Raw genomic sequence first — 25,612 nt, 5'->3', positions numbered from 1 at the left:
TACATGATCGTGTAATGTTAATCTACAGCATATTCGCCAAAAATTGTTCTCTTCTGCGTTTATTCGGTTCTGCATTTTCTTATTTATTGTCCAGATTTCTGAGCCATATTTAACTGTACTTTCAATAAATGTTTTATATAGTTTTTTTTTGTATTTTCTCGTATATTTTTACTCCATAGTAATGAGTTTATCTGACTTGTGATGGCTCTTCCTCTACCTAATTTTTGTTGTATGTCTGTTTCGTTGTTTCCATCTTCCGTCAATGTAACTCCCAGGTATCTATATTCTTTAGTGTTTTTTATTATTTTTCCTTCTAAGTCTAGGTCTTCGCCTGTGCAGCCTATTGTCATATATTCTGTTTTGTTTGTATTTATTTCCAGACTCCAATCTTCATACTCCTCTATCAGTTTTCGAACCATATAAGCAGCGTCCTCTGTATCCTCCGCTAGAACCACCTGATTGTCAGCAAATAACAAAGTAGTCAGATTACCCTCTTCTATTTGTACTCCCATTTTCTTACATTTTCTGAACCATTTTTTCAGAGCCATGTTTATATAAATTTTGAAGAGGGTAGGGGACAGGCAGCATCCCTGTCTTAGACCCTTGTTAACCTGAAAGTATTCTAAGTGTCCATCTCTCGTTTTTATATAACTACTGTTTCCTTGGTAAAAACTTTTCACCGCATTAATGTACTCTGGGTGAACATTGTTCTCTATTAGAGATTCCCAAAATCTATTTACCGGTACACTGTCACAGGCTTTCCTCAAATCTATAAATACTAGATGTAGCTGACTCCCATATGCTAGTAATTTTTCAATTAATTGTTTTATACAAAACAGGTTATCAATACACGATCTTCCTGCTCTAAAACCACTTTGCTCCTCCCAGTCCTCATATTGACTTTCTATCCTATCTCGTGGTATTCTGCCGTACAGTTAACCTGCGGAAGCTATAACACTGAGTCATCTGTAGTTTGCGCAGTCATGTTTACTCCCTTTCTTGTGTATGGAGCTTATGCTTGCAGTTTTCCATTCAGATGGTATCTTTTCTCCATTCAGGCATTTATTAAATATTTTCGTCAAGTTTTCCAATACTACATCCGGGGAAAATTTAAAGAGTTCCACATTTATACCTCCGGGCCCAGGAGCTTTATTGTTTTTCATTTTAGATAATGCTTATTTTATTTCCTTTAGTGTAAATGGATCACAGTTATTATGAGTCATTTGGAAGTCGTAATAACATTCTTAAATTTCTCTCTTGTCTCAGTTAGTAAGTCTGCAAAATAGTTTTTCCACGTTCTTTGTCCAATTGGGTCTATCGTTACTTTTTCGTTTCTATTAGTTTTGAGGGTTCTTACAGTTTTCCAGGCTTCTCTAGATTTTGAGCTCCCTAATAATCTGTCGATCTCATGGCATTTTCTTTCCCAGAATTCGTTTTTTGCTTTCGCTACTTGCTTCTTGACCGTACAGCAGTACCTTTTGTACATTTGTCTGTCTTCTAGGTCTTGTGAGGCTAGCCATTTATTATAAAGTCCTTTCTTTTGTTTTATAAGATCCTCTAGTTCCTCGTTACACCAGTAGTTTTTCCGTGTTTCTACTAATGATTTTTCTCCTACAGCCTCATTTGCCGCTTCGTGTAGATACGTTTTAAGAGTGTTATACATTTCTTCAGGCGATCCTGTAGGTTCGTTTTTCATCTTTTCGGCTAGTCTTATTCTTATTCTATACAAGAAGACTGTGGAGTCGTTGTAAAAACTATCGAGGTTATATATAGGTTGTCTAGATGGAAACTCAGGTCTTGATTTTTCCTCTTTTTGCGTTAAATATTTGTATTTTATGGAGGTTATTGTTTTGAGTAAGTAGTGGTCTGATCCACAGACTGCACCTCGTTTCAAAATGACGTCAATTATTTTTGTTTGTGATTGTTGTCTGGTTATACAGTAGTCAATGATAGATTTTAACCCCCTTATTCTTTGTTTCCACGTGAATTTGTGGATGTCTTTATGTCTAAAATATCCATTTTGTATTTTTAATGAATGTTGCTGACAAAGTTCCATAAGACTTGTGTGAAAAAATGTAAATTTCCATTATAAAATTATGTTAAATTTAGTCAACCGCACGCTCGGACGAACACTGTCATACAGTGCGCCATTGCCTGTGTGAGGGGTAATTCGCGCGTTATAAATAAAAAAATTATAGAAGCTGTAGAATTAATTTTAGAAAAATCGGTACACAGGGTGATTGATTAGTGGGGTAAAGCTCAATAGATCCGCTACAGTAACAGATAGCAATACAAGTTAATAACAAAAATTGTAGCCAACTTTAGGCTTCACATTTTAAAATTAATTAGAATGTTACAGACCAAAACATCGTGGCAGACCAAACTTACGTTTTTTTAAAATGGAACACCATATATTTTATCTTATGTTCTCCATTTCAAAAATATAAAGGTCTGTTATGTTATACGGGGTATTTACAAAGTTATAGCCAATTTTCTATGAAAATCATAACAAGTTCAACAATTTTAAATGGAACACCCTTTATTTTATATCACTATTGAAAAGTAACATTATCGTACTTTAGTTTGTATACAACATTAGCTATACCCTATTCCACGGACATACGCCTGTTTTGGATTACTTTGACAACGAATATTTTACTGTGCAAAATAAGAAGAACGAAAGTAAATTGCAAATTACATTGTTGTTTATTGGAATAACTATTAGCGCCATTTACTTTCGTACTTCTTATGTTGCACAGTAAAATATTCGTTGTCGAAGTAATCCAAAACAGGCGTATGTTCGTGGAATGGCCCATATGTCTAAATTTATTAGTTTTTGAGATATTTTCATTTTTCAATGGACCAGTAGCGTGGCCACCCAGATCACCAAAATTTAATAAACTGGACTGATTTTTGGGTTACGTTAAGAATGAAGGTTGTAAAATGTCTCCAACAACAAGGGATGAGATGAAAAATAGAATACAAAGTGTATTTCGAAGTGTTAATTTACAAATGCTTTGTAGTGCAAGTAATTCATTCACTCAACTCATTTTGAACACCTTATGTAATTAAATATATAACTTATTTAATTAAAACTAGCTTTTAATTTTTTCAAAAATGTATTTTGTATTCATGTTTTTTTGTATAATTTTTTACTGATAAATTATTTTTCGTTCTTTATTTGTTACATTGTTACATTTACATACAAAACTAGTTTTTAATTGTTTCAGAAAATGTTGTATTTTGTGGTTGTGTTTTTTTTTTTGTAAAATTTATAACTAATAAATTATTTTTCTTTCTTTATTTTTTACATTTACATACAAAAGTAGTCTTTAATTGTTTCAAAAATGTTGTATGTTGTGGTTGTGTTTTTTTTGGAAAATTTATTACTAATAAATTATTTTTCTTTCTTTATTTTCTACATTCTTACATTGATTACCGGATTGATAATCAGTAATCTTAAATTATTAGTTTTAAAAAATTCAGTCGTGGCTTACTTAAAATTTGAAAAGATTTATACCCCTAATTAATAATTTGCTCTGAAAAATTAAAATATCTCGAAAACTAATAAATTTAGATATAGGGAATATTATACAAAAATTAAAGTACAGTAATGGCGCTTTTCGATAGTGATAAAAAATACAGGGTGTTCCAGTTAAAATTACTGAAAAATATTGTATTTGCGTTTTCACTCACCGTGTATTCGATATACAGAAAATTAGCAATATCAATCATTCTTAAAAATTTTCATAATCAACAAAAAAATATGGTATCAATAAACCATTGGTATTATGCTAATTCTTTTTTATACAGGAAGCTGAACTTGTTACGATTTTCCTAGAAAATTGGTTATAACTTTTTAAATACCCTGTATAACATAACAGACTTTTACATTTTTGTAATGGGAAAGTTAAGAATATTTCGAATATAAGATAAAATATAGGGTGTTCCATTTAAAAAAACATAAGTTTGGTCTGCTACGATGTTATCGAACACCCTGTAACATTCTAATTAATTTTAAAATGTGAAGCTCAAAGTTGGCTATAATTTTTGTTATTAACTTTTATTGCTCTCTATTACTATAGCCGATCTATTGAGCTTTACCCCACTAATCAATCACCCTGTATATGGTTTTTGATGTAAAATTTTCTGAATTTTTTAATGTTCAGGTAAGTTTTTTTTTTAAATTTGTATTTTCGTAGGAATTTTTTAATGTTCAGGTAAGTTTTTTTTTTAAATTTGTATTTTCGTAGGTATTTTAAAAACAACAAATCTTACAGTTAATTTGTTTTTTTTACAATTTGATAATTTATTACGTATGTAAACGACATCATAGCAAGAAGAAAAGCGGACCTGGTTCAATCGTTTACGTCATTGGAAGCAGCAGTAAAAAGAAGGGGCCTACGCATTAATGCTAAACGCATTAATGCTAATAAAACTAATTATATAAAGGTAACAAATAATAACCAAGTAGGAAACCCCGAAGATCTAACGGTTGGAACGTATAATTTCGAAGAAGTAACAGAGTTCAATATATCTAAGCCCACAAATCATTCAAAGTAATACAATAACTGCAAAAATCAACAGACATATAACCTAGCAAATATTAAATTATTAAAATATGGATTAAAGAAACTTTTAGCATTAAACATAGTCACAAAGAGAACAAAAGTATTGATATACAGAACGCTAATCAAGCCCATCCTCACTTACACGTCAGAAACGTGAATTATATACTGAGTATATAGTCCAAGTACACCGAGAGAACAATTTTTGTTCTCCTAAAACACTGATTTCCTTGAGCCATCTATCTTAAAAGTTAACATATCATACTAATTTAAACATACTAGGACTGGATCCCGCGTGTATGAAAAAAAAGTTGATTAATAGCAAGCTGAAAATTTGTTAATAGCTTAAGGGTGTCTAGTCGGACAAACTTTGATATTTAGGAACACTGGAACAGGGGAAGTTTTAATTGTGGAACAGGTTAAAAATTTGAAACGGTTAGCTTACGAAGACGTCACATGTATTTTGTCCGACAGAACTTCCAATTGATTTGTTACCCTTTCGTTAAACTCTCATACAAAAATCAGGCTGCTATTTATCACCAAATGGGAATTATAATAAGTGGAACACGTAGAATATGTCAAATGACAGGAATTATGACAGGTGATAAATAGCAGTCTGATTTTTGCATGAGAGTTTAATGAAAGGGTAACAAATCAATTGGAAGTTCTGTCGGACAAAATACATGTGACGTTTTCGTGGTCTGACCGTTCCAAATTTTTAACCTGTTCCACAATTAAAACTTCCCCTGTTCCAGTGTTTCCATTTATCAAAGTTTGTCCAACTAGACACCTTTAAGATATTAACAAATTTTCAGATTGCTATTAATCAACGTTTTTTTATACGCGGGATCCAGACCTATACCGGTTCACATATATAAAGAAACGAGTTTTTTAAACACAACTCAATAATTTCTTACAGATAATTTCTTCAATACTAAGAAATGTATTATTGGTTACATTTAATTTTCTTATCCCAAAGTTTTTGTTTCTTAAATTGAAAACTACAAATATTTTGCAGTATAAGAAGTATAATGTTAAGTAATCCATATTTATATTTGTGAACGAGAAAAGCTCGTAATAACATGCACAATCCACCTTCACTAATCCTTTCAAAGTCACCTCTTTTTGCTACTGAGGTTTTAAAAGGATTTAATATTAACAGCCTTATATATCTTGTAAAAATCTACAAAACTCTTGTTTGCCAAACTTTCTAAGAAAAAAGAAAAAGTTACGGTTAAAAAATCAATATTTAAAAAAAAAACAATGAGAAAAATCGTTGGAAGCACAATAATGTAAGTTAGCAGTGTTTTTAGTCTTTGGCCTTATGAACTCTTGTTTATTTATATATTGTTAATAGATTCTAGGAGTTTGACTGGTCTAGAGTGATTAGTTTTAAAAAAACTAAAGTTAAAAGCGAATAACGAATTTTTGTAGTTTGATAAAAATATTTCCTTCAGAATAGAAAGATATCCGAGATACGAAAAAATATTTAAATATGAAATTGTAGGCTATTTATTTCCCAAGAACTTGGTTTGAAAAAAAATTTTTTCTGGCAAAATTTGAATTAATCGTAAATGAGCACCTATATCAGAAAACATTGATTTTTTCGATATAAAACTAACACCTTTTTGAGCTGCTTTACCGCGTTTATAGTGAGCCTAGTGTAAGTAGGTCTGTGAACATAAATAGGCTGTACACAAGATCAAAACAGGAAAGATTGAATGAGATGTAGTCGTCGAAACACATTTACTTATAACCAAAGACCGGATGGAGCGAGGAGAAGAAGTAGGCCCAGAGCGCGATTTAAGAACAAGATGGAAGACGACGTACGAATATGAAGAATACGAAATTGGAAAACCCAGGCGAAGGATGGGAAGGAATAGAAGCTTATTCTGGGACAGGACAAGACCCACCATGGGTTGTAGAGCCAATGATGATAATATTGTATAGGGAAAAAAGAAAATGTTATTGAACAAAGTTTTTTTTTATTTTAAACAATTTTCAAATGAGTAAATATTGTAAAACTTTTTAAAAGTCACTTAGAACAGCGAGAAAAATAAGACAGTTTTGCCGTCGCATTGCAACTGAATAAAAATGGTATACATTTTTATTTCCATTTATATTAGTTTTACTCCTTTAAGCAACTATGTCCATTTTCGTTGGAATTTACCAGCTGAATAGACGGGGTCGTTAGCTGTAAGTTTTTGAATTATTTTTTTTTCTTCGCTTTAGCATCTATCTGGTTTGCAATTTTTGAAGCCGTAGAGGTGTTACCAGGAAAATGGTCCAATAAGTTTTCAATTAAATATCTTTTGGGAATATTTTTAATATTTTTCAATGTTTTTAATATTTCTATTAGGTTGAAAACTTTAAATCTTTGACTTTCAGTTGCCAGATGTCGTTAGACACCTACTCCATAAACGTCAGTGGTATTGCGGGATAAGCTCTCGAAATTTCGTCACCTGGGGCAGAGAGCAGCAAAGCTACGCCTCTCCGATAATGACTTCAAATAAAGTCAAAAATTGTCGATTTAGAGTGCTGGTTTACGCTCTCTGTTCTAAGTGAAAAATAAGACCGTTTTGCCTTCCCATTTCAACTGAATAAAAATGGTATATATTTTTATTTCATTTGATATGTTTTACTCATTTGAGTAACTAGGTCCATTTTCCGTTGAAATTAACCAGCTAAACAAACGGGCTCGTGAATTTTAAGTTTTTGAATTATCTCTTGTAGTCTTCGCTACAGCCTCCATCTGGCTTGCAATTTTTGGAATCCATTGAGGTGTTACCAGGAAAATGATCCAATAAGTTTTCAATAAAGTATCTTTTGGGAATATTTTTAATATTTTTGAAGTTATACTTCTTTACCGGCGATATGAGGGTGAATTTTTATATGTTAAAACCTATGATCCCGGCGTATGCGCATTATAACTTTGTTCTGATTGGATGTTCAAATGACATGTCAAAAATTATTCAATATGGCGGCTGTGGCACAGCTATAGTTAGATTATTAATGGTTGTTGCGTTTTAAAATTTGTGTGAAAAGAAACAACAAACAAAAGTTAGTTACTAGTTATACTGCCTTTTTAAATAGTTTTCATATACCTATATTTTTGGACTTTTGGACTATTTTGGACAAGGAAAACTCATTCTAATTTGGTAAGTAGTTTTTATTATAATCATATTGTAATTATACATTTGGATTAGGTTGAAATACAGTAGAGCGTCGATTATCCGAACTAATTGGGGGCCATAGGTGTTCGGAAAACCGATTTGTTCGGATAATCGAACTACAATATATTGATACATATTTATAGTCATACATATTTATCCACAAGTGAATAGTAGCTATTTATATAACAAGGGAGGAAAGTGCTACTTTTCCTCCCGAGAATGAAGTTTACTGCCCGACGCGTAGCGGAGGGCAGTAAACATTCAAAGGAGGAAAAAGCACTTTACTCCCATGTTATACATATGGTTTTTCCACCTTCCTCCAATAAAAAGTCATTTTTTCATTTTTACTTAATTTATTTATTTAACTAACCAACAAAATTTATTAGAACTAAAACTAACAAGTAGGTACAATATAACTGTCAACTGTCAAATATAAATCAAATTATTAATGTAAACATTGTTAAATCAGAATAACAATTTACTGTTTTTTACCATTTACTGTTTTTTACCATTCTGCAAAATACGGGGTGTTTTTAAATAAACGTTAAAATGTATAGATACTTACGTAATAGAAAATAGATATTGTACAGGGCGTCAATAAGTTATATTCCATGAATGAAATACCATGACGTCACTTTTACTGTTCCTCCCTAGGGAGGAAAAGTACAACTTTGCTCCCTACAATCAGGTCCGGAAAAGTATACTTTCGGTAGGGGTAGGTGGAAAAAGCCATATTTATATACCTACATATTTATTTATACCTTGATAATGACAACTAGCAACTAAACAAAAAAGTGCAGTCTTTGCAACAACATAATTATTTTTGGATACAATATTGAAGAAAATTGAAGATATTTTAAGCGTCAATTACTAACGCTTGCTCGGTATTCGAGTGCGGGGCGCGGGAGTCGATAGTTCGAATAAGCGGTCGTTCGGTTGGTCGACGTTCGGATAATCGACGCTCTACTGTACATTTATTTTCTCAAGAATGGGGATTTTAGAGAGAAATCCCAAATTAGGTCGGATTTTTATTTTTAAATTATGATTTTTTGGCGTAGATTTATTTATCTAGTAGGTATGTAATGCTTTGATTTACATACTTAATTTGATTACCAACAAAAGTTCTACCAATCTTCATCTAATATATTGTTTTCTTACTGTTTTGTTATATTTTAATATTTTCTTCCACAAAATTTAAACTACAAAATTTAATTATATTCAAAACAACTGTCAAACATTAAAACGTTCAGTTACCCTATTTTTCCACATGACAAATAATGTGGAATTGGACGACTGAGTCTAGGCTTCGATTACGAATCAAAGCTCCACGAAATTCACGGGTTCGATTCCCGATGCAAGTTGTTATTTTTTTATGCATTTTATGATTGTAAGTATATTTGTTATATAATTTTTTTTTCAGAAAATGCGTATTTAAAATTTTTGCCAACAATTATTATCGTTCAGAAAATGTGTTTGTGTGCGTTTTACTCTTTTATTTTTTTAAATTTTTGGTATTGTCTTAAAAATCACATAATATGTAGAAGTATAACTTCTTACGTGCGTACAAAGTACACACACATTATTTTTTTAATATTCTTAGTATTTCTATTACGTTTAAAACTTTAAAACTTTGACTTTCAGTTACCAAATGTGGTTAGACACCGACTCCATAAACGTCAGTTGCAATGCGTGGATAAGCTCTCGGAGTTTCGTCGCTTGGGGCAAAGAGCAGCAAATCTACGCTATGCCTCTTTGATGATGACTCCAAATAGAGTCGAAAATCGCCGATTTAGAGTGCTGGTTTGCGCTCTCTGTTACAAGTAAAATATAAGACAGTTTTGCTTTCGCATGGCAACTGAATAAAAATGGTAGGTATACATTTTTTTATTTCTTTCAATATTAGTTTTACTCCTTTGAGTAACTAGGTCCATTTTCCGTTGGAATATTCCAGCTGAAAAGACGGGGTCGTGAATTGTAAGTTTCTCAATTCCCTCTTGTCTTTTTCGCTTCAGCGTCCATCTGGCTTGCAATTTTTAGAATCCATGGAGGTGTTATTAGGAAAATGGTCCAATAAGTTTTCAACTAAATATCTTTTGGGAATATTTTTAATATTTTTAACCCTCCGTTAGTCGCTAGGATAAACGGAGCATCAAGAGTCGCTACGGTGTCAGAGACCGACAATTTAAAAAAATAATTATTGCTATAAAATTCATACAAATATTTTATATTGTGTGTAGGAATGACTGAAAAATATTTTAGAAAATGTTTTATTGAAAAACAACACATATAAAATAAGAAACCCTAGTATAACAATATACATATTGTTATTTGTAATATAAAAATATTCGCTAGGAACCATTTCCCATAATTCCCACAAACGCTTTTTCCGGCTTCAAAGAACATCTGTAAATTAGATTTGACCAAAACTTACCGATCAAATACAATAATAAGATGCTAAATCTATACCTGAACTGCAAGTTATGCCAATAAATTAATAACCACACCATTAGTCGCTACGGAGTCTTGCACCGAAAATAGCTATAAAACTCTCACAACTGTACCCAAGTAGGTAAGAATGTATACTAACACGAGGTTAGTTGATAGGAATAGGTACAGAAAGCGGCGATAGAAAAAACCAGTTATTTTGTAAATCCCGATGAATAATTCTGTCGTCGGTGTGTGGCACCGATAGCGACTAACGGAGAGTTAATAGTTCTATTTAGTTAAAAACTTTAAGATTTTGACTCTATGTTGCCAGATGTCGTTAGACACCTACTTCATAAACGTCAGTTGCAATGCGTGGATAAGCTCTAGGAGTTTCGTCGCTTAGGGCAGAGAGCAGCAAACCTACGCCTCTCTGATGATGACTCCACACAGAGTCGAAAATAGTCGATTTAGAGTGCTGGTTTTCGCTCTCTGTTCCACGTGAAAAATAAGACAGTTTTACCTTCGCATGGCAACTGAATAAAAATGGTAGGTACACATTAATTTTTTTTATTTCATTTTATATTAGTTTTACTCCTTTGACTAACTAGGTCCATTTTCCGTGAGAATTTACCTGCTGAACATACGGGGTAGTGAATTGTAAGTTTTTGAATTTCCTCTTGTCTTCTTCGCTTCAGCATCCACCTGGCTTGCAAATTTTAGAAGCCATTGAGGTGTTACCAGGAAAAAGGTCCAATAAGCATTCAACTAAATATCTTTTGGGAATATTTTTAATATTTTTCAATATTTTTAGTATTTCTAATACGTTGAAAACTTTAAAAGTTTGACTCTTAGTTGCAGATGTCGTTAGGCACCTACTCCATAAACGTTAGTGGCAATTCGGGGATAAGCTCTCGAAATTTCGTCACTTGGGGCAGAAAGCAGCGCAAAGCTACGCCTCTCTGATGGTGACTTCAAGAAGAGTCAAAAATCGTCGATTTAGAGTGCTGGTTTGCGCTCTCTGTTTTAAGTGAATAATAAGACAATTTTGCCTTCCCATTTCAACTGAATAAAAATGGTATACTTTTTATTTCATTTCATATTAGTTTTACTCCTTTGAGTAACTAGATCCATTTTCCGTTAGAATTTACCAGCTGAACAGACGGGGTCGTGAATTGTAAGTTTTTGAATTCTCTCTTGTCTTCTTCACTTCAGCATCCACCTGGCTTGCAATTTTTAGAATCCATGGAGGTGTTAACAGCAAAATGGTCCAATCAGTTTTTAATTAAAAATCTTTTGGGAATATTTTTATTATTTTCCAATATTTTTAATATTTCTATTACGTTAAAAACTTTAAAACTTTGACTTTCAGTTGCCAGATGTCGTTAGACACCGACTCCATAAACCTGAGTTGCAATTCGGGGATAAGCTCTCGGAGTTTCGTCACATGGGGCAGAGAGCAGCAAACCTACGCCTCTCTAATGATGACTCCAAATAGTATCGTCGAAAATCGCCGATTTAGAGTGCTGGTTTGCGCTCTTTCTTACAAGTCAAATATAAGACAGTTTTGCCTTCGCATTGCAACTAAATGAAAATGGTAGGTACACATTTTTTTTTATTTTATTTTATATTAGTTTTACTCCTTTGAGTAATCAGGTCCATTTTCCGTTGGAATTTACCAGCTGAACAGACGGGGTCGTGAATTGTAAGGTTTTGAATTCCCTCTTGTCTTCTTTGCTTCAGAATCCATCTGGCTTGCAATTTTAAAATCCATGTCGGTGTTACCAGGAAAATGGTCCAATAAGTTTTTAATTAAATATCTTTTGGGAATATTTTTAATATTTTTCAATGTTTTTAGTATTTCTATTACGTTGAAAACTTTGACTTTTATTTGCCATATGTCGTTAGACACCTGCTCCATAAATGTCATGGGGCAGAGAGCAGCATACCTACGTCTCTCTGATGATGACTCCAAATAGTATCGAAAATCGCCGAGTTAGAGTGCTGGTTTGCGCTCTCTGTTACAAGTGAAATATAAGACAGTTTTGCCTTCGCATTGCAACTGAATAAAAATGGTAGGTACACATTTTTTTATTTCATTTTATATTAGGTTTACTCCTTTGAGTAAATAGGTTCATTTTCCGTTGCAATTTACCAGCTGAACAGACGGGGTCGTGACTTGGAAGTTTTTGAATTCCCTCTTGTTTTCTTTGCTTCAGCATCCATCTGACTTTCAATTTTTAGAAGCGTTGGAGGTATTACAATGAAAATGGTCCAATTAGTGTTCAACTGAATATTTTTTTTGGGAATATTTTTATTACTTTTAATATTGTTTAATATTTTTAATGGTTCTGTTAGGTTGAAAACTTTAAAACTTTGACTTTCAGTTGCCAGATGGCGTTAGACACCTACTCCATAAACGTCAATGGCAATTCGGGGATAAGCTCTTGAAGTTGCATCACTTGGGGCAGAGAGCAGCAAAGCTACGCCTCGCTGATGGTGACTTCAAATAGAGTCGAAAATCGTCGATTTTTAGTGCTGGTTTGCGCTCTCTGTTCTAAGTGAAAAATAAAACAGTTTTGCCTTCCCATTTCTACTGAATAAAAATGGTATATATATTTTTTTTCATTTTACATTAGTTTTACTTCTTTGAGTAACTAGGTCAATTTTCCGTTGGAATTTACCAGCTGAAGAGACGGGGTCGTGAATTAAAAGTTTTTTTTATTCTCTCTTGTCTTCTTTGCTTCAGCATCCATCTGGCTTGCAATTTTTAGAATTCATGGGGGTGTTACCAGAAAAATGGTCCAATAAGTTTTCGATGAAATACCTTTTGGGAATATTTTTAATATTTTTCAATATTTTTAGTATTTATATTACGTTAAAAACTTTAAAACTTTGACTTTCAGTTGCCAGATGTCGTTAGACACCTACTCCACAAACGTCAGTTGCAAAGCGTGGTTAAGCTCTCGGAGTTTCGTCGTTTGGGGCAGAGAGCAACAAATCTACGCCTCTCTGATGTTGACTTAAAATATAGTCAAAAATCGTCGATTTAGGGTGCTGGTTTGCGCTCTCTCTTTTAAGTGAAAAATAAGACAGTTTTTCTTTTCCATTTCAACTGAATAAAAACGGTATACATTTTTTATTTGATGTTATATTAGTTTTACTGCTTTGAGTAACTAGGTCCATTTTCTATTAGAATTTACCAGCTGAACAGACGGGGTCGTACATTGTAAGTTTGGGAATTCCCTCTTGTCTTCTTCGCTTCAGCATCCATTTGATTTGCTATTTTTAGAAGCCATGGAGGTGTTACCAGAAAAATGGTCCAATAAGTGTTCAATTAAATATCTTTTGGGAATATTTTTAATACTTCTCAATATCTTTAATATTTCTATTATGTTGAAAACTTTAAAACTTTTACTCTCAGTTGTCAGATGTCGTTAGACACCTACTCCATAAACGTCAGTTGCAATGCGGGGATAAGCTTTTGTGTCACTTCGGACAGAGAGCAGCAAACCTACGCCTCTCTGATGATGACTCCAAATAGAGTCGAAAATCGTCGATTTAGAGTGCTGGTTTGCGTTCTCTGTTCTAAGTGAAAAATAAGACAAATTTGCCTTCGCATTGCAACTCAATAAAAATGGTATACATTTTTATTTCATTTTAATATTGATAGTGTATTTCATAATCAATTGATTTTAGACGTAAAATTATTAAAAAGTTAATTAGTGTTTATTATTTGTGGAAGATATAAACACAGAATACACCAGGATATATTCTGTGATCCAAGTATTTTGTTGTTAAAAATGTTTAAAATTTATCTAAGCCTTCCATAGTATCAACATATTATTAACAAAATTACTTTCTTTTACTTTCTCGATTATTATTATTGTATAATATATAAATTATGGTAATCACTGAATACATAATTAGTAAAACATAGTCCTATTATTTAACTGAGTTAATAATTTAAGCGATTATAAAAGTAACGGTTATCCAAAAACATCTCTAAGTTAATCATAACAATGTCATTGTCAATTATTGTTTACATTTCCATACAAGTGAGAATTTTATTACACGTAATTTTTGTGTAAAGAAGGAAAAAGTAGGGATAGCCCTAAAATATTTGCGCCTACGCTCTTAAATATATCACTGACTTCAATAATCATTGGCCAATAATCTCTAACATGGCTACATGGTACGCATTCTCAGCACTTACCGGATTAGATGTTCGTCACAACACAGTTCATCAATTATTTTTTTCTTTGCCTTTTTCTGAGAAGTATGATAGATAGTACATGTTGTTAAAATAGTAAAATTAAGTTCATGCTTGCTAAGAATTTACCTTTAGTAATTGAAATAGCACGTGCATCATTCATTAAACTTAAAAAGTTTCTTTGTTGTCGGGATATAAGGTTAGAACTACGTCTAAGGATGCTTCGATGTTACGTGTTCTCTACTCTTCTTTACGGCTTGGAAGCGTGGACGTTGAAACAAGTCCATTTGAATAAGTTGGCCGCCTTTGAATTTTGGTGTTACAGAAGAATCCCACGAATATCATGGATTCAAAGAATGTCGAACGTGGAAGTAACTAGAAGGATAGGAAATCAACCGGAAATAATACTAACTATCAAAAGACGAAAACTTGAGTACTTGGGACATGTGATGAGAGGGCAAAAATTCTAATTATTACAACTTGTTATGCAAGGCAAAATCCGAGGAAAGCGAAATGTGGGAAGACGAAGAACATCCTGGCTTTAGAACTTACGGGAATCGTTCGAATGCAGTAGTGCAGAGCTATTTAGAGCGGCACTCAACAGGGTCCGCATTGCTATGATGATTTCCAATCTTCGATAGAAGATGGAACTTAAAGAAGAAGAATGTCTAAAGGTAAAGTACATATTTAAGAATATTTAATTGGAAGATACGGGCATCAATATATATGGAGAGAAATTAAATCATCTGAGGTTTGTGGATGACGTATTAATCGCAGATAACTTACAGGATACAGTTTCTAAGATAAATTCGCTGAAATTTCTGTCTGAGAGAGCAAGATTAAAATAAACTTTGAAAAACTAAACTTATGAAAAATCTCGTACTGAGTGGAAATACAACTATTGAGAATTGTACCTTGTACCACACAAAAAACCAATACATAAATATCTGGGATACAAGATCAAAATAAGCAGAAACAATCAAACACATGAAATACAGAAGCGAATAGGCCTTACATGGGCAGCATTTGGCAACTTAGACCACAATCTAAAGAGTTCAATTCCCATGTGTACCAAGCGAGAGGTTTATAATCAATGTGTTTTGTCTGTACAAACTTATAGAGCAGAGACTTTAACATTGACGCAAAAATCTGCGAATAAACTCAGAGTTACACAACGAGTTACACATGAAACCTGCAGTGCCGTGCAATGAGCGTCAGCCTTTGAGACCACATAGCAAACTAACGGATCAGGCTAAGATCAGGAGTTCAGGATGTCATCGAAAGAGCTACGACGCTCAAGTGAAATTGCGCAGGACACTTAGCTAAAACACAAGATGGACCACGGTCACGACGAATTATGGAATGGAGGCCCAGAAACTTTAAAAGAAGCCGAGGACGACCACTGGTTACAAACGGCCCAGTGTAGGAAATACTGAGGGAGGGCTATGTCCAGTAGGGTGGAACGAAAAAAATATTTTAATAATTTCAATGTGGAATAGTGATAGAAAGTTGCCTATAGCCATTGTTAAGCAACAAATAAAATATTTTTCCAAACAAAATATTTTTAGAGGTGCCGCAAAAAGGTTGAAATTTAGAATTTTTAGTTGTTAAATTTTGTGAATTTTGATGATTTTGGTTTGGTAAAAATTAGCTATTGTAATGTCTTAGTTCCTGTTTTAAATGATAAATACACACTCTAAAACTACTCCTTAAAGATAATTTTAGTTTTAACTTACAACAATCCAATATTTATTTTTATTAAAACTGGCAAAGTTTGAACTAGAATTCCACATTTAAAAAAATGTTTAATAGTAAATATTTATTTCATTACTTAATATAATTTAACATTCTAACTATAGTAGAAGAGCACATTTCAATATAGTCTGGGCTGATTATCGGAGAATAGGCCATTTTTGGGAAAAGTTATTTACCAGCAATTTTATTGCTGGAATCGAATTATAAGATCCTATATATTAATAATATAGGTATGCAAAGTCCTCAGATAGTGTGCTACTTTTTTTATAAACAAAATGGCGCACAAAAATCGTGTTTTTTTCAATTATTGCTCTAGAACTCCGAAGATTTTAACTTTACAACAAAAACACTCAAATAAAAATTCACTGTGATTAAATTCTGCATAGAGACGTGTTTTTCCCGATCTGCTCCGACGAAAATTTTCCTCGGAAAATGCGGGTTTTCCCAACAAAATCTTTAATTTTCAAATAAAGTTTTAGATAAGTAATTATTTACCAATAATTAAATAATTTGGTGACTTAAAAGCCTTCTTGGTTTAGATTATAGTTCCAGAAGCTGGTGAAAATTAAACGAATATTTTAGTAACAATTCAATTGTTAATTAATAATTTACGGTCGCAATAATAACCAAAATAATTATGATACACTGATCAAACTTTGAAATCTTATAAAGATGAGATGCCTATTTAACATTTTGTCGACAAAATATAATTTTTTTATTTTTTTGCATAATCTTTAAATGTTTAAAAAAAATAGTTATAAACAAATTAACGTTTCTCAGAAAGTTTTTATTATATTATAATTTTAAAAAATAGCTAAAATGCGCATTTCAAATATCTTGAAAATGAATGCTTTAAAACTTTTTTGCAACCATTTGCAACAAAGTTTTGAAACAGCAAAGTAAACATACGATTACTACGGTGTTAATAATTTTTTTTAATTCTTTCAAAGCGTAGAAGTGAGTATAAAGTACAATCTAATTATTTATAAAACAATATCGATTATCAGCTTAATGGTTATATTTTAATTAAAGATTATAAATATATTTTTTTGTAATTTACACGCGCGAAAGTAGAATAATACAGTACCGTAGCTACCCGCCCACATACACAACTCGCGCGAGTTTAAGCGTGTCAGTCGCTTCGAGTGAACATTTTATCTCCGGCTCTGTATCAAGCCTACTTTCGCGCTAAAAATTACAAAAAAAAGTATTTTTAATCTTTGATTAAAATATAACCATTGCACTAATTTTTGACATTCTTTGTGAGTAATTAGATTGTACCATAGACTCACTTTTAATCTTTGAAACAATTAAAACAAATTATAAACAATGGAGATATCGTATATTTATTTTGCTGTTTCCTAACTTTTTTGCAAATGGTTGGAAAAATTTTTTAAAGCATTCATTTTCAAGACCTATGGAATACGCATTTTAAGTATTTTTTAAAATTAGAATATAATAAACAATTTCTAAGAAATGTTAATTTGTTTATAACAATTGTTTTTAAACATTTAAAGATTATGCAAAAAAATGAAAAATTTATATTTTGTCGACAAAATATTAAATAGGCATCACACCTTTATAATCTTTCTAAATTTGATCAATGTCTCTTGATTATTTTGGTTGTTATTGCGACTGTAGATTGTTAATTAACAATTGAATTGTTGGTAAAATATTCGTTTCATTTTAACCGGCTTCTGAATTTATAATCTATACCAAGAAAGCTTTTATTTCACCAAGCTATATAATTATTAATAAATAATTACTGGCCCAAAAAATGTATTTGAAAATTCGAGATTTTGTTGGGAAAACCCACATTTTCCGAGGAAAATTTTCGTCGGAGCAAATCGGGAAAAACATGCCTCTATGTAGGATTAAATTGGGGTGAATTTTTATTTGTGTATTTTTGGTGTAAAGTTAAAATCTTCGGAGTTATAGAGCAATAATTGAAAAAAATACGATTTGTCGGCGCCATTTTGTTTATAAAAAAAGTAGCACACTATGTGTGGACTTTGCATACCTATATTAATAATATATAGGATCTTATAATTCGATTAAAGCAATAAAATTGCTGGTAAATAACCTTTCTTTGTACTTTACTAATTAGACCAACGTATTATAACTATTTTTTTTTTTCAAAATTTAAAGATTATACAAAAAAAAGAAAAATTTATATTTTGTCGATAAAATATTAAACAAGCATCTTATCTTTATAATCTTTATAAGTTTGATCAATGTATCGTGATTATTTTGGTTATTATTGCGATCGTAAATTGTTAATTAACAATTGAATTGTTGCTAAAATATTCGTTTAATTTTCACTGGCTTCTGGAATTACAATCTATACCAAGAAATCTTTGATGTCACTAAGTTATTTAATTATTGATTAATAATTACTTACCTAAAACTTTATTTGAAAATTTTTGTTAGGAAATAGAAATAGTTTTTGTTAGGAAAACCCGCATTTTCCGAGGAAAATTTTCGTCGGAGCAAATCGTGAAAAACATATCTCTATGCAGAATTTAATTGCGGTGAATTTTTATTTGGGTGTTTTTGTTGTAAAGTTAAAATCTTCGGAGTTATAGAGCAATAATTGAAAAAAATACGATTTGTCGGCGCCATTTTGTTTATAAAAAAAGTAGCACACTATCTGCGGACTTTGCATACCTATATTATTAATATATAGGATCTTATAATTCGATTCCAGCAATAAAATTGCTGGTAAATAACTTTTCCATGAATTTTCCTAATTAGACCACAGTAATAGTAGAGGAACCTGGATCAACCTTCCTATCGCATATAACTCCTGCTTCCGGAACAGGTGAAGCTATAAAATATAGTGTAATGGAGCATTTTCAAGGTGACAATCCTTTGAACATTTCCAATATAACATCTGCCAGATACGATGGAACTGCAACTAACACCGGTGTTAAACAAAACAACCTCCCTATTCTAGACATTAAGGATTATCTAAGCACAGATAAAAAATATTTACTTGAAATGTGCAAAGCAATCTCCAGTTGTGTATGTCCTTCTGATTTTTCTTTAAAACCCCCTGGGAAATTAGCTCATTTGCGATAACTTACGTTGGCCAATCGCATTCTTCGGTTATAGGTTGCAACAGAGAATCCTTCAGATAATCTGAAAATTTCAACTTTGTATGTGATGAAGGTGTTCACCCCAGTCTGGTTCCATATCAAACTGAAACCATCTTGTGTAAATAGATCAAAACATCTATGGAGACTCTGAATTAAAATGTGAGGAACATCACCAAATAATTGATCCAGTAATTCAAAGGAATGGTTACTTCTCTCACCCAGAAAATATGGTTCTCTCCATGTTATGCGACAAGAGAAAACACATAAGAGAGGGCGACTGCGACTTTTGAAGGCATGATCGGAACTCATAAATGGTGTAAAGAAGTTTGTTGTCCCGAATAACTTTAACGCCAGTGACTACATTGATATAATTAACCGGACGGAAGAAGAAATTACTGGGCCTCCTATGACAAAACATGTAACTGACGAGGACTGAAAAAAGTATATAAGTGATGCAAGAGACCCTAGTTGTCAGGTGCAGTGTGCGGATTTTCCGTGTTTTCCCTGTCATACACAGGCAGTGGAAAGAGTCATAAAACTCGTGACTGAGTCATCTCTTAGTGTCTGTGGGCTTAAAGCAAGAAATAGCTTTGTTAGAACAAAGATTGCTTCCCAAAAGATTATGCCCAAGTTTGAGAAGAAAAAACAATTTATTTAAGTATCAAGAGGAATATTGTAACCAAAGAAGTGTTATAGAAATGTGTACATCTAGCAATGATAGCAATGTTAACTGTTATTAAAAACAACATTTGACTAAGAAATGTTAGCTATGGCACCAGGGTAAATATATAAAATATTTGAAATTTTCTGTATTTTTTTGTTAAATCTATCTTTTTAAAGCTCTTGCGGCACCTCAAGATGTAAACCTGGAACAAAAATATTTTGCAGTTTTATTGTAGACATGAAAAGGCTACTTTCGAGAGCTATTAGAAAGTTCTTTGAAAAAAAAAAATTTTCCCATCCTTTCGTTCAACCCTAATGTCCAGCAGTGGACGCGATTAGCTGATTGATGGTGGTGATGAATGGTGATGTACTCTCTGCAAGACTTTGATAACGTTAAAATACCTTGAATGTTCCCGACAGCCAAATACCAAATAGCCGGGATCTAAAACCAAATACCAAATTGCGATCACTTACGAACAAAAAAAGGAAACATATAACAATTGACTTAGCAGGTATTCATGAAAACACTTTTGGTAATTTCTTCAAACTTTTCTCGCAAAGAGACTTATCAATGCATAATAAATCTTTCTCCTCAATTAGAGCTCAAAACAATCGACTTTCTGCTTTTATTAGCCGGCAAGCCAACAAAATTTTGTAAGTTTTTATTTACTTTTTAATATCTATTTTAGAAATGGGCCTGCCTTTAGAAAATTAAAAGTCGATAAATTGAAGAAATAAAATAATGATGACTAAACGATAATAAATAAAATGAAATTTTATATTTCGTGTAACAAACTTTAAATTACAGAAGGTAACTAAAAGGTGTATGTTTGAAATTAGTGAAGTTGCTGCGTGAAAGAGATTTTCAAAAATTTCCGAGAAGAAATATATTTAAAAACATCTTCTTCTTCTTCTTCTTCTTCTAATGGCGCTACAACCCTTTGAGAGTCTTGGTCTGCTTAACAATGTTTTGCCATTCTGCCCTGTCGGCTACTTTCCTTCGCCACTGCCTGATGTTCATGGTTATAAGATCCCTCTCTGCGTCGTCTCTCCATCTATTACGGGGCCTTCCTCTTGTTCTGTTTCCTTGGGGCTTCCATCTCTGGATTACTTTTACAGCTCGATTATCTGGAATCCTTTCTCGGTGACCGAGCCAGTTTAGTTTTTGTGACTTTACGAATCTAACAATATCTGCGCTCTGCATTAGTTCATCCAGCCCATGGTTCATTTTAATTCTCCACGAACTATCGCTACATTGGGTTGGTCCAAATATCTTCCTTAGTATTTTGCGCTTAAATATTTTCAGTTGATTTTCATCATTGTTTGAGAGGGTTCACGTTTCACATCCATATGTGACGACTAGCCTAATTACTGTTTTGTAGATCCTAAGCTTAGACTCACGGTTCAGTAATTTACTCTTCATTAAGTCTTTGTATGCATAAAAGCACTTATTACCGCTTAGAATCCGTGCTTGTATTTCTTGACTGATGTTGTTGTCTAGCTTCAGATTCTCATGTTGATTCGACTTTGTGCACTCCATATATTTTGTTTTGCTTTCATTTATATATAGACCAAACGTAGGAGCTTGCTGTTTCAGCTTTATAGCTTTTTCGCTTAATACCCTTTTGTTGCGGCTTATTATGGCAACATCATCCGCATATGCGCACATTTGCATAGATCTTGTATTAATACAGCCGTTTATATCCAATTTTCTAACAACAGCTTCTAAAGTTAGATTAAAAAATGTTCTTGATAAGGCATCACCTTGTCTAACTCCATTTTCAATATCAAACGCCTCTGTCATATCTCCATCTATTTTCACGATAGCTTTGGACCATCCATAGTCATCCGTATAAGTTTAACTAACTTATTGGGTATCCCTAACATAGATAGTTGCTTTAACACCTTTTGCCGATCTACTCCATCAAACGCCTGTTTGAAATCGATATACAAGTTGTAAATTGGTATATTATATTCAACACATGTTTCATGTATAGTTCTTAACATATTTATGTATTTGGTCTATAGTTGACCTCTTTGGTCTGAAACCACATTTGTATTACCAATCATTTCTTCCGAAAACGATTCCAGATGACTGTATATAATTCCTGATAATATTTTGTAGACCAAATTTAAAACTGTTATGCCCCTGTAATTTTTGTAGAGCCGTTTGTCTCCCCCTTTGTAAATAGAAAATATTATTCCTACTTTCCAATCATCTGGGATAACTTCTAGTGTCAATATGCGGTCGATTAGTTTATGGATACGCTTCCATAGCACCTGTCCACCATTCTTTTTCAGTTCTGCAGTTATTCCATCTGTGCCAGGTGCTTTGTTATTGTTCAGATGTTTTATGATGTTTATCGTTTCTTCCAATGTTGGTTGCTCAACTAGTTGTTTTGCTGTGTGGTGAATTATTTCTTCATCCTGGTTTTGTTCTTTTTCTGGGTTAAGGAGGTCTTGAAAATGCTCCTTCCATCTTTTAATTATTTCCCCTTTCTCGCTGATAATTGCCCCATTTTTGTCCTTGCAAACTGTTGTTCTTGTCATGTATCCTTGTGTGTATTGTTTGGTTTCCTTGTAAAATTTTCTAGTCTCTCTTCTGTTATTATAGTCTGTAATTTGTTGTATTTTTCCATTCAACATTTCCTTCTTTTTCCGTCTACATATTTTCTTTGCATCTTTTCTAAGTTCTTCATATGCCCTTCTATTCAATCGGGAATCTCTTTGTAGACATTTCTGTCTAGCTATATTTTTGCTATTTATTACTTTTTGGCACTCTTGGTCAAACCATTCCTCGTTTCTTTTGTTTGAGGTTTCACCGAATGTTTCCTTTGCTATATTTGTACTTGTCATTTGGATGACATTCCATTCTTCTTCAATGTTGTTTTTTTTCTTCTCTTTCATTTAATATTAATTTTATTTTCTGCTGGTATTCATTTTTCTTTTTAGGGTTTTTAAGTCAATATGTATTCCATTTTCTTTGCTTGGCGCCTTTCTCTTTTTCTTACCGTTGATATTCTTTGTTTTATCTTCGATATAACCAAGAAATGGTCCGAATCGCAATTTGCGCCTCAATAAGATCCAACATCTGTTACGGAGGTTACCCACCGCTTAGAGATTAATATGTGGTCAATTTGATTAAATTTATTAGTACCAGGTATCATCCAGGTCTCTTTATGAATATTTTTATGGGGAAACACGTACTAACCACTCTGAGTTTGTTTGCCATTGCCAACTGTGCCCCTCTTATACCGATATTGCTGGTAATATCATGTAAACTATGCTTACCAAAGGATTCTGCATATATTAGCTCTCTTCCCAGCTTCACGTTCATATCACCCAGGACTATAACTGCATCTTCCTTCTGTACGTTTTCACATTCTACTTGTAGTTGTTCATAGAATTGATCTGCTACTAGTTCATCTGCTGCTTCTGTTGGGGCATGGATATTAATAATTTTAATATTATGAAATTTTTCCCGCAGGCGTATTTTGCACATTCTTTCATTAACTGGAGTGAAACCCAATACCGAACTGCGGCATTTATGGTTTACCATAAAACCCACTTCAAAGTCTCCTTGTCTTTCTACTCCACAGTAGTACTGTATCCTTTTTTATTTATGCACCATGTCCTTTAAATCTGATTTCTTGGAAAGCTGATATATCTACTTCGTACTTCCATAGTTCTTGTGCAATACTTTGCATTTTGCCTGCCTGCAGCATGGTTTGGACATTCCAGGTTCATAATCATAAATCCATCATTAAGTTCTTATTCCGTAGCTTTGGTCATTGTTCATTGGTCCGTCCGGTTTGTACATTGATTGTACCATTCGTGATATCTGAGTTTAAGGTGGGCAGGTTATCGGCCTACTGCACTTGAGTCCAGTGCCAGGGCTGCTGGCTATAGCTTCTGAACAAGCGATGCTTTCTCCCTTCTTCGTCTGCCCTGCCCCTACCTTCCATTAGGTTTGTTTGCCCAATCTCCAGCAAGGTTGCTCAGGTTTACCGGGGTTGACCCGTGTGATCAAGATCACACTTCTTGGAGGTGAGGATAGGAATTGAGTAGGAGAGGTTAGATGTGTTATCTGGAAGCAACACCTTAAAATGCGCATCACTACCCCATTTAAATCTCAGAAGGTAACTAAAAGGTGTATAATAATAATAATAAATAGTATTTTAAAACTGAGATTTTTCGTGTTGAAAGTTCTTACTGGTACATCCTTAATCTGCTACTTTTTCAATTAATAAGACAGCAGACGACGAATATAGAAAACGAAAGGGAAACGATCACATTCCGCTTTCATTCGTCTAGGAAAAACGGACAGCAGAGGAACTTTCAGTACTCAAATCCGAGTAAAGGAAATAAAAATAATAATAAATGATGGTTTTGCTTGTTTTCGATTCAGAGGGTTGCACACCAGCTAGACAGGCTCTGTTTCTACAATTTCAGGCGTCCTCAGTAGCTTTCGTTAGTGTGCCTACCTCTGGACCGAAAAACAGCTCTACCATCATTTTAAAGGGAATCTGAAAAATAACTCAAATTTCCCATCAGACGCGATACAGCGACATCAACTAACAAATTGAAGAATCTCAGATGCAGAATCCACCAATTTAATAAACACGAAAAATCTCAGTTTTAAAATACTATTTACCATTTTAATTCTTATTAAATTGGTGGATTCTGCATCTGAGATTCTTCAATTTGTTAGTAGATGTCGCTGTATCGCGTCTGATGGGAAATTTGAATTATTTTTCAGATTTCCTTTAAAATGATGGTAGAGCTGTTTTTCGGTCCAGAGGTAGGCACACTAACGAAAGCTACTGAGGACGCCTGAAATGGTAGAAACAGAGCCTGTCTAGCTGGTGTGAAACCCTCTGAATCGAAGACAAGCAAAACCATCATTTATTATTATTTTTATTTCCTTTACTCGGATTTGAGTACTGAAAGTTCCTCTGCTGTCCGTTTTTCCTAGACGAATGAAAGCGGAATGTGATCGTTTCCCTTTTGTTTTCTATATTCGTCGTCTGCTGTCTTATTAATTGAAAAAGTCGCAGATTAAGGATGTACCAGTAAGAACTTTCAACACGAAAAATCTCAGTTTTAACATACTATTTACCATTTTAATTCTTATTAAATTGGTGGATTCTGCATCTGAGATTCTTCAATTTGTTCAATTTAAAAGGTGTATGTTTGAAATTATTGAAGTTACTGCGTGAAAGAGATTTCCAAAAATTACCGAGAAGAAAAATATTTAAAAACATACGAACAGGATAAATCAACGTGCTTCTATACAGTGATGAGTAGACTTAGGCAAATATGCAAATAAAAAAGTATGAAATATGCGCATAAATATGCAGTATTTTATGCAAGAATATGCAATATTTTATGCAAAATATGCATATTTATCTAGAAAATATGCATGTAATATAACAATTTACAATATTTTTTTATTTACAAAAATATTTTCAATATTATAAATACATAACATATACAATTATTTTAACATATAAATATTATTTTGAATTGTGGTAACAATAGATTATTAATGGTGTTCAAAATTTTCTAATAAAGACTTATGGCTTCTATCTGAATACATATATTTGTAAATAGAAAAACTTCTTTCGACATCAAATTCGACATTTTTCAGATTTACTATAACAGATGGTTCTAAATTAAGTGGTTCGGAAAATGTCCCAGCTAGTACTTGAACCACTT

The sequence above is a fragment of the Diabrotica virgifera genome, chromosome 4 (assembly GCF_917563875.1).
Source record: "Diabrotica virgifera virgifera chromosome 4, PGI_DIABVI_V3a".
Classification (NCBI taxonomy): domain Eukaryota; kingdom Metazoa; phylum Arthropoda; class Insecta; order Coleoptera; family Chrysomelidae; genus Diabrotica; species Diabrotica virgifera.
Note: the sequence above shows the minus strand (reverse complement) of the source record.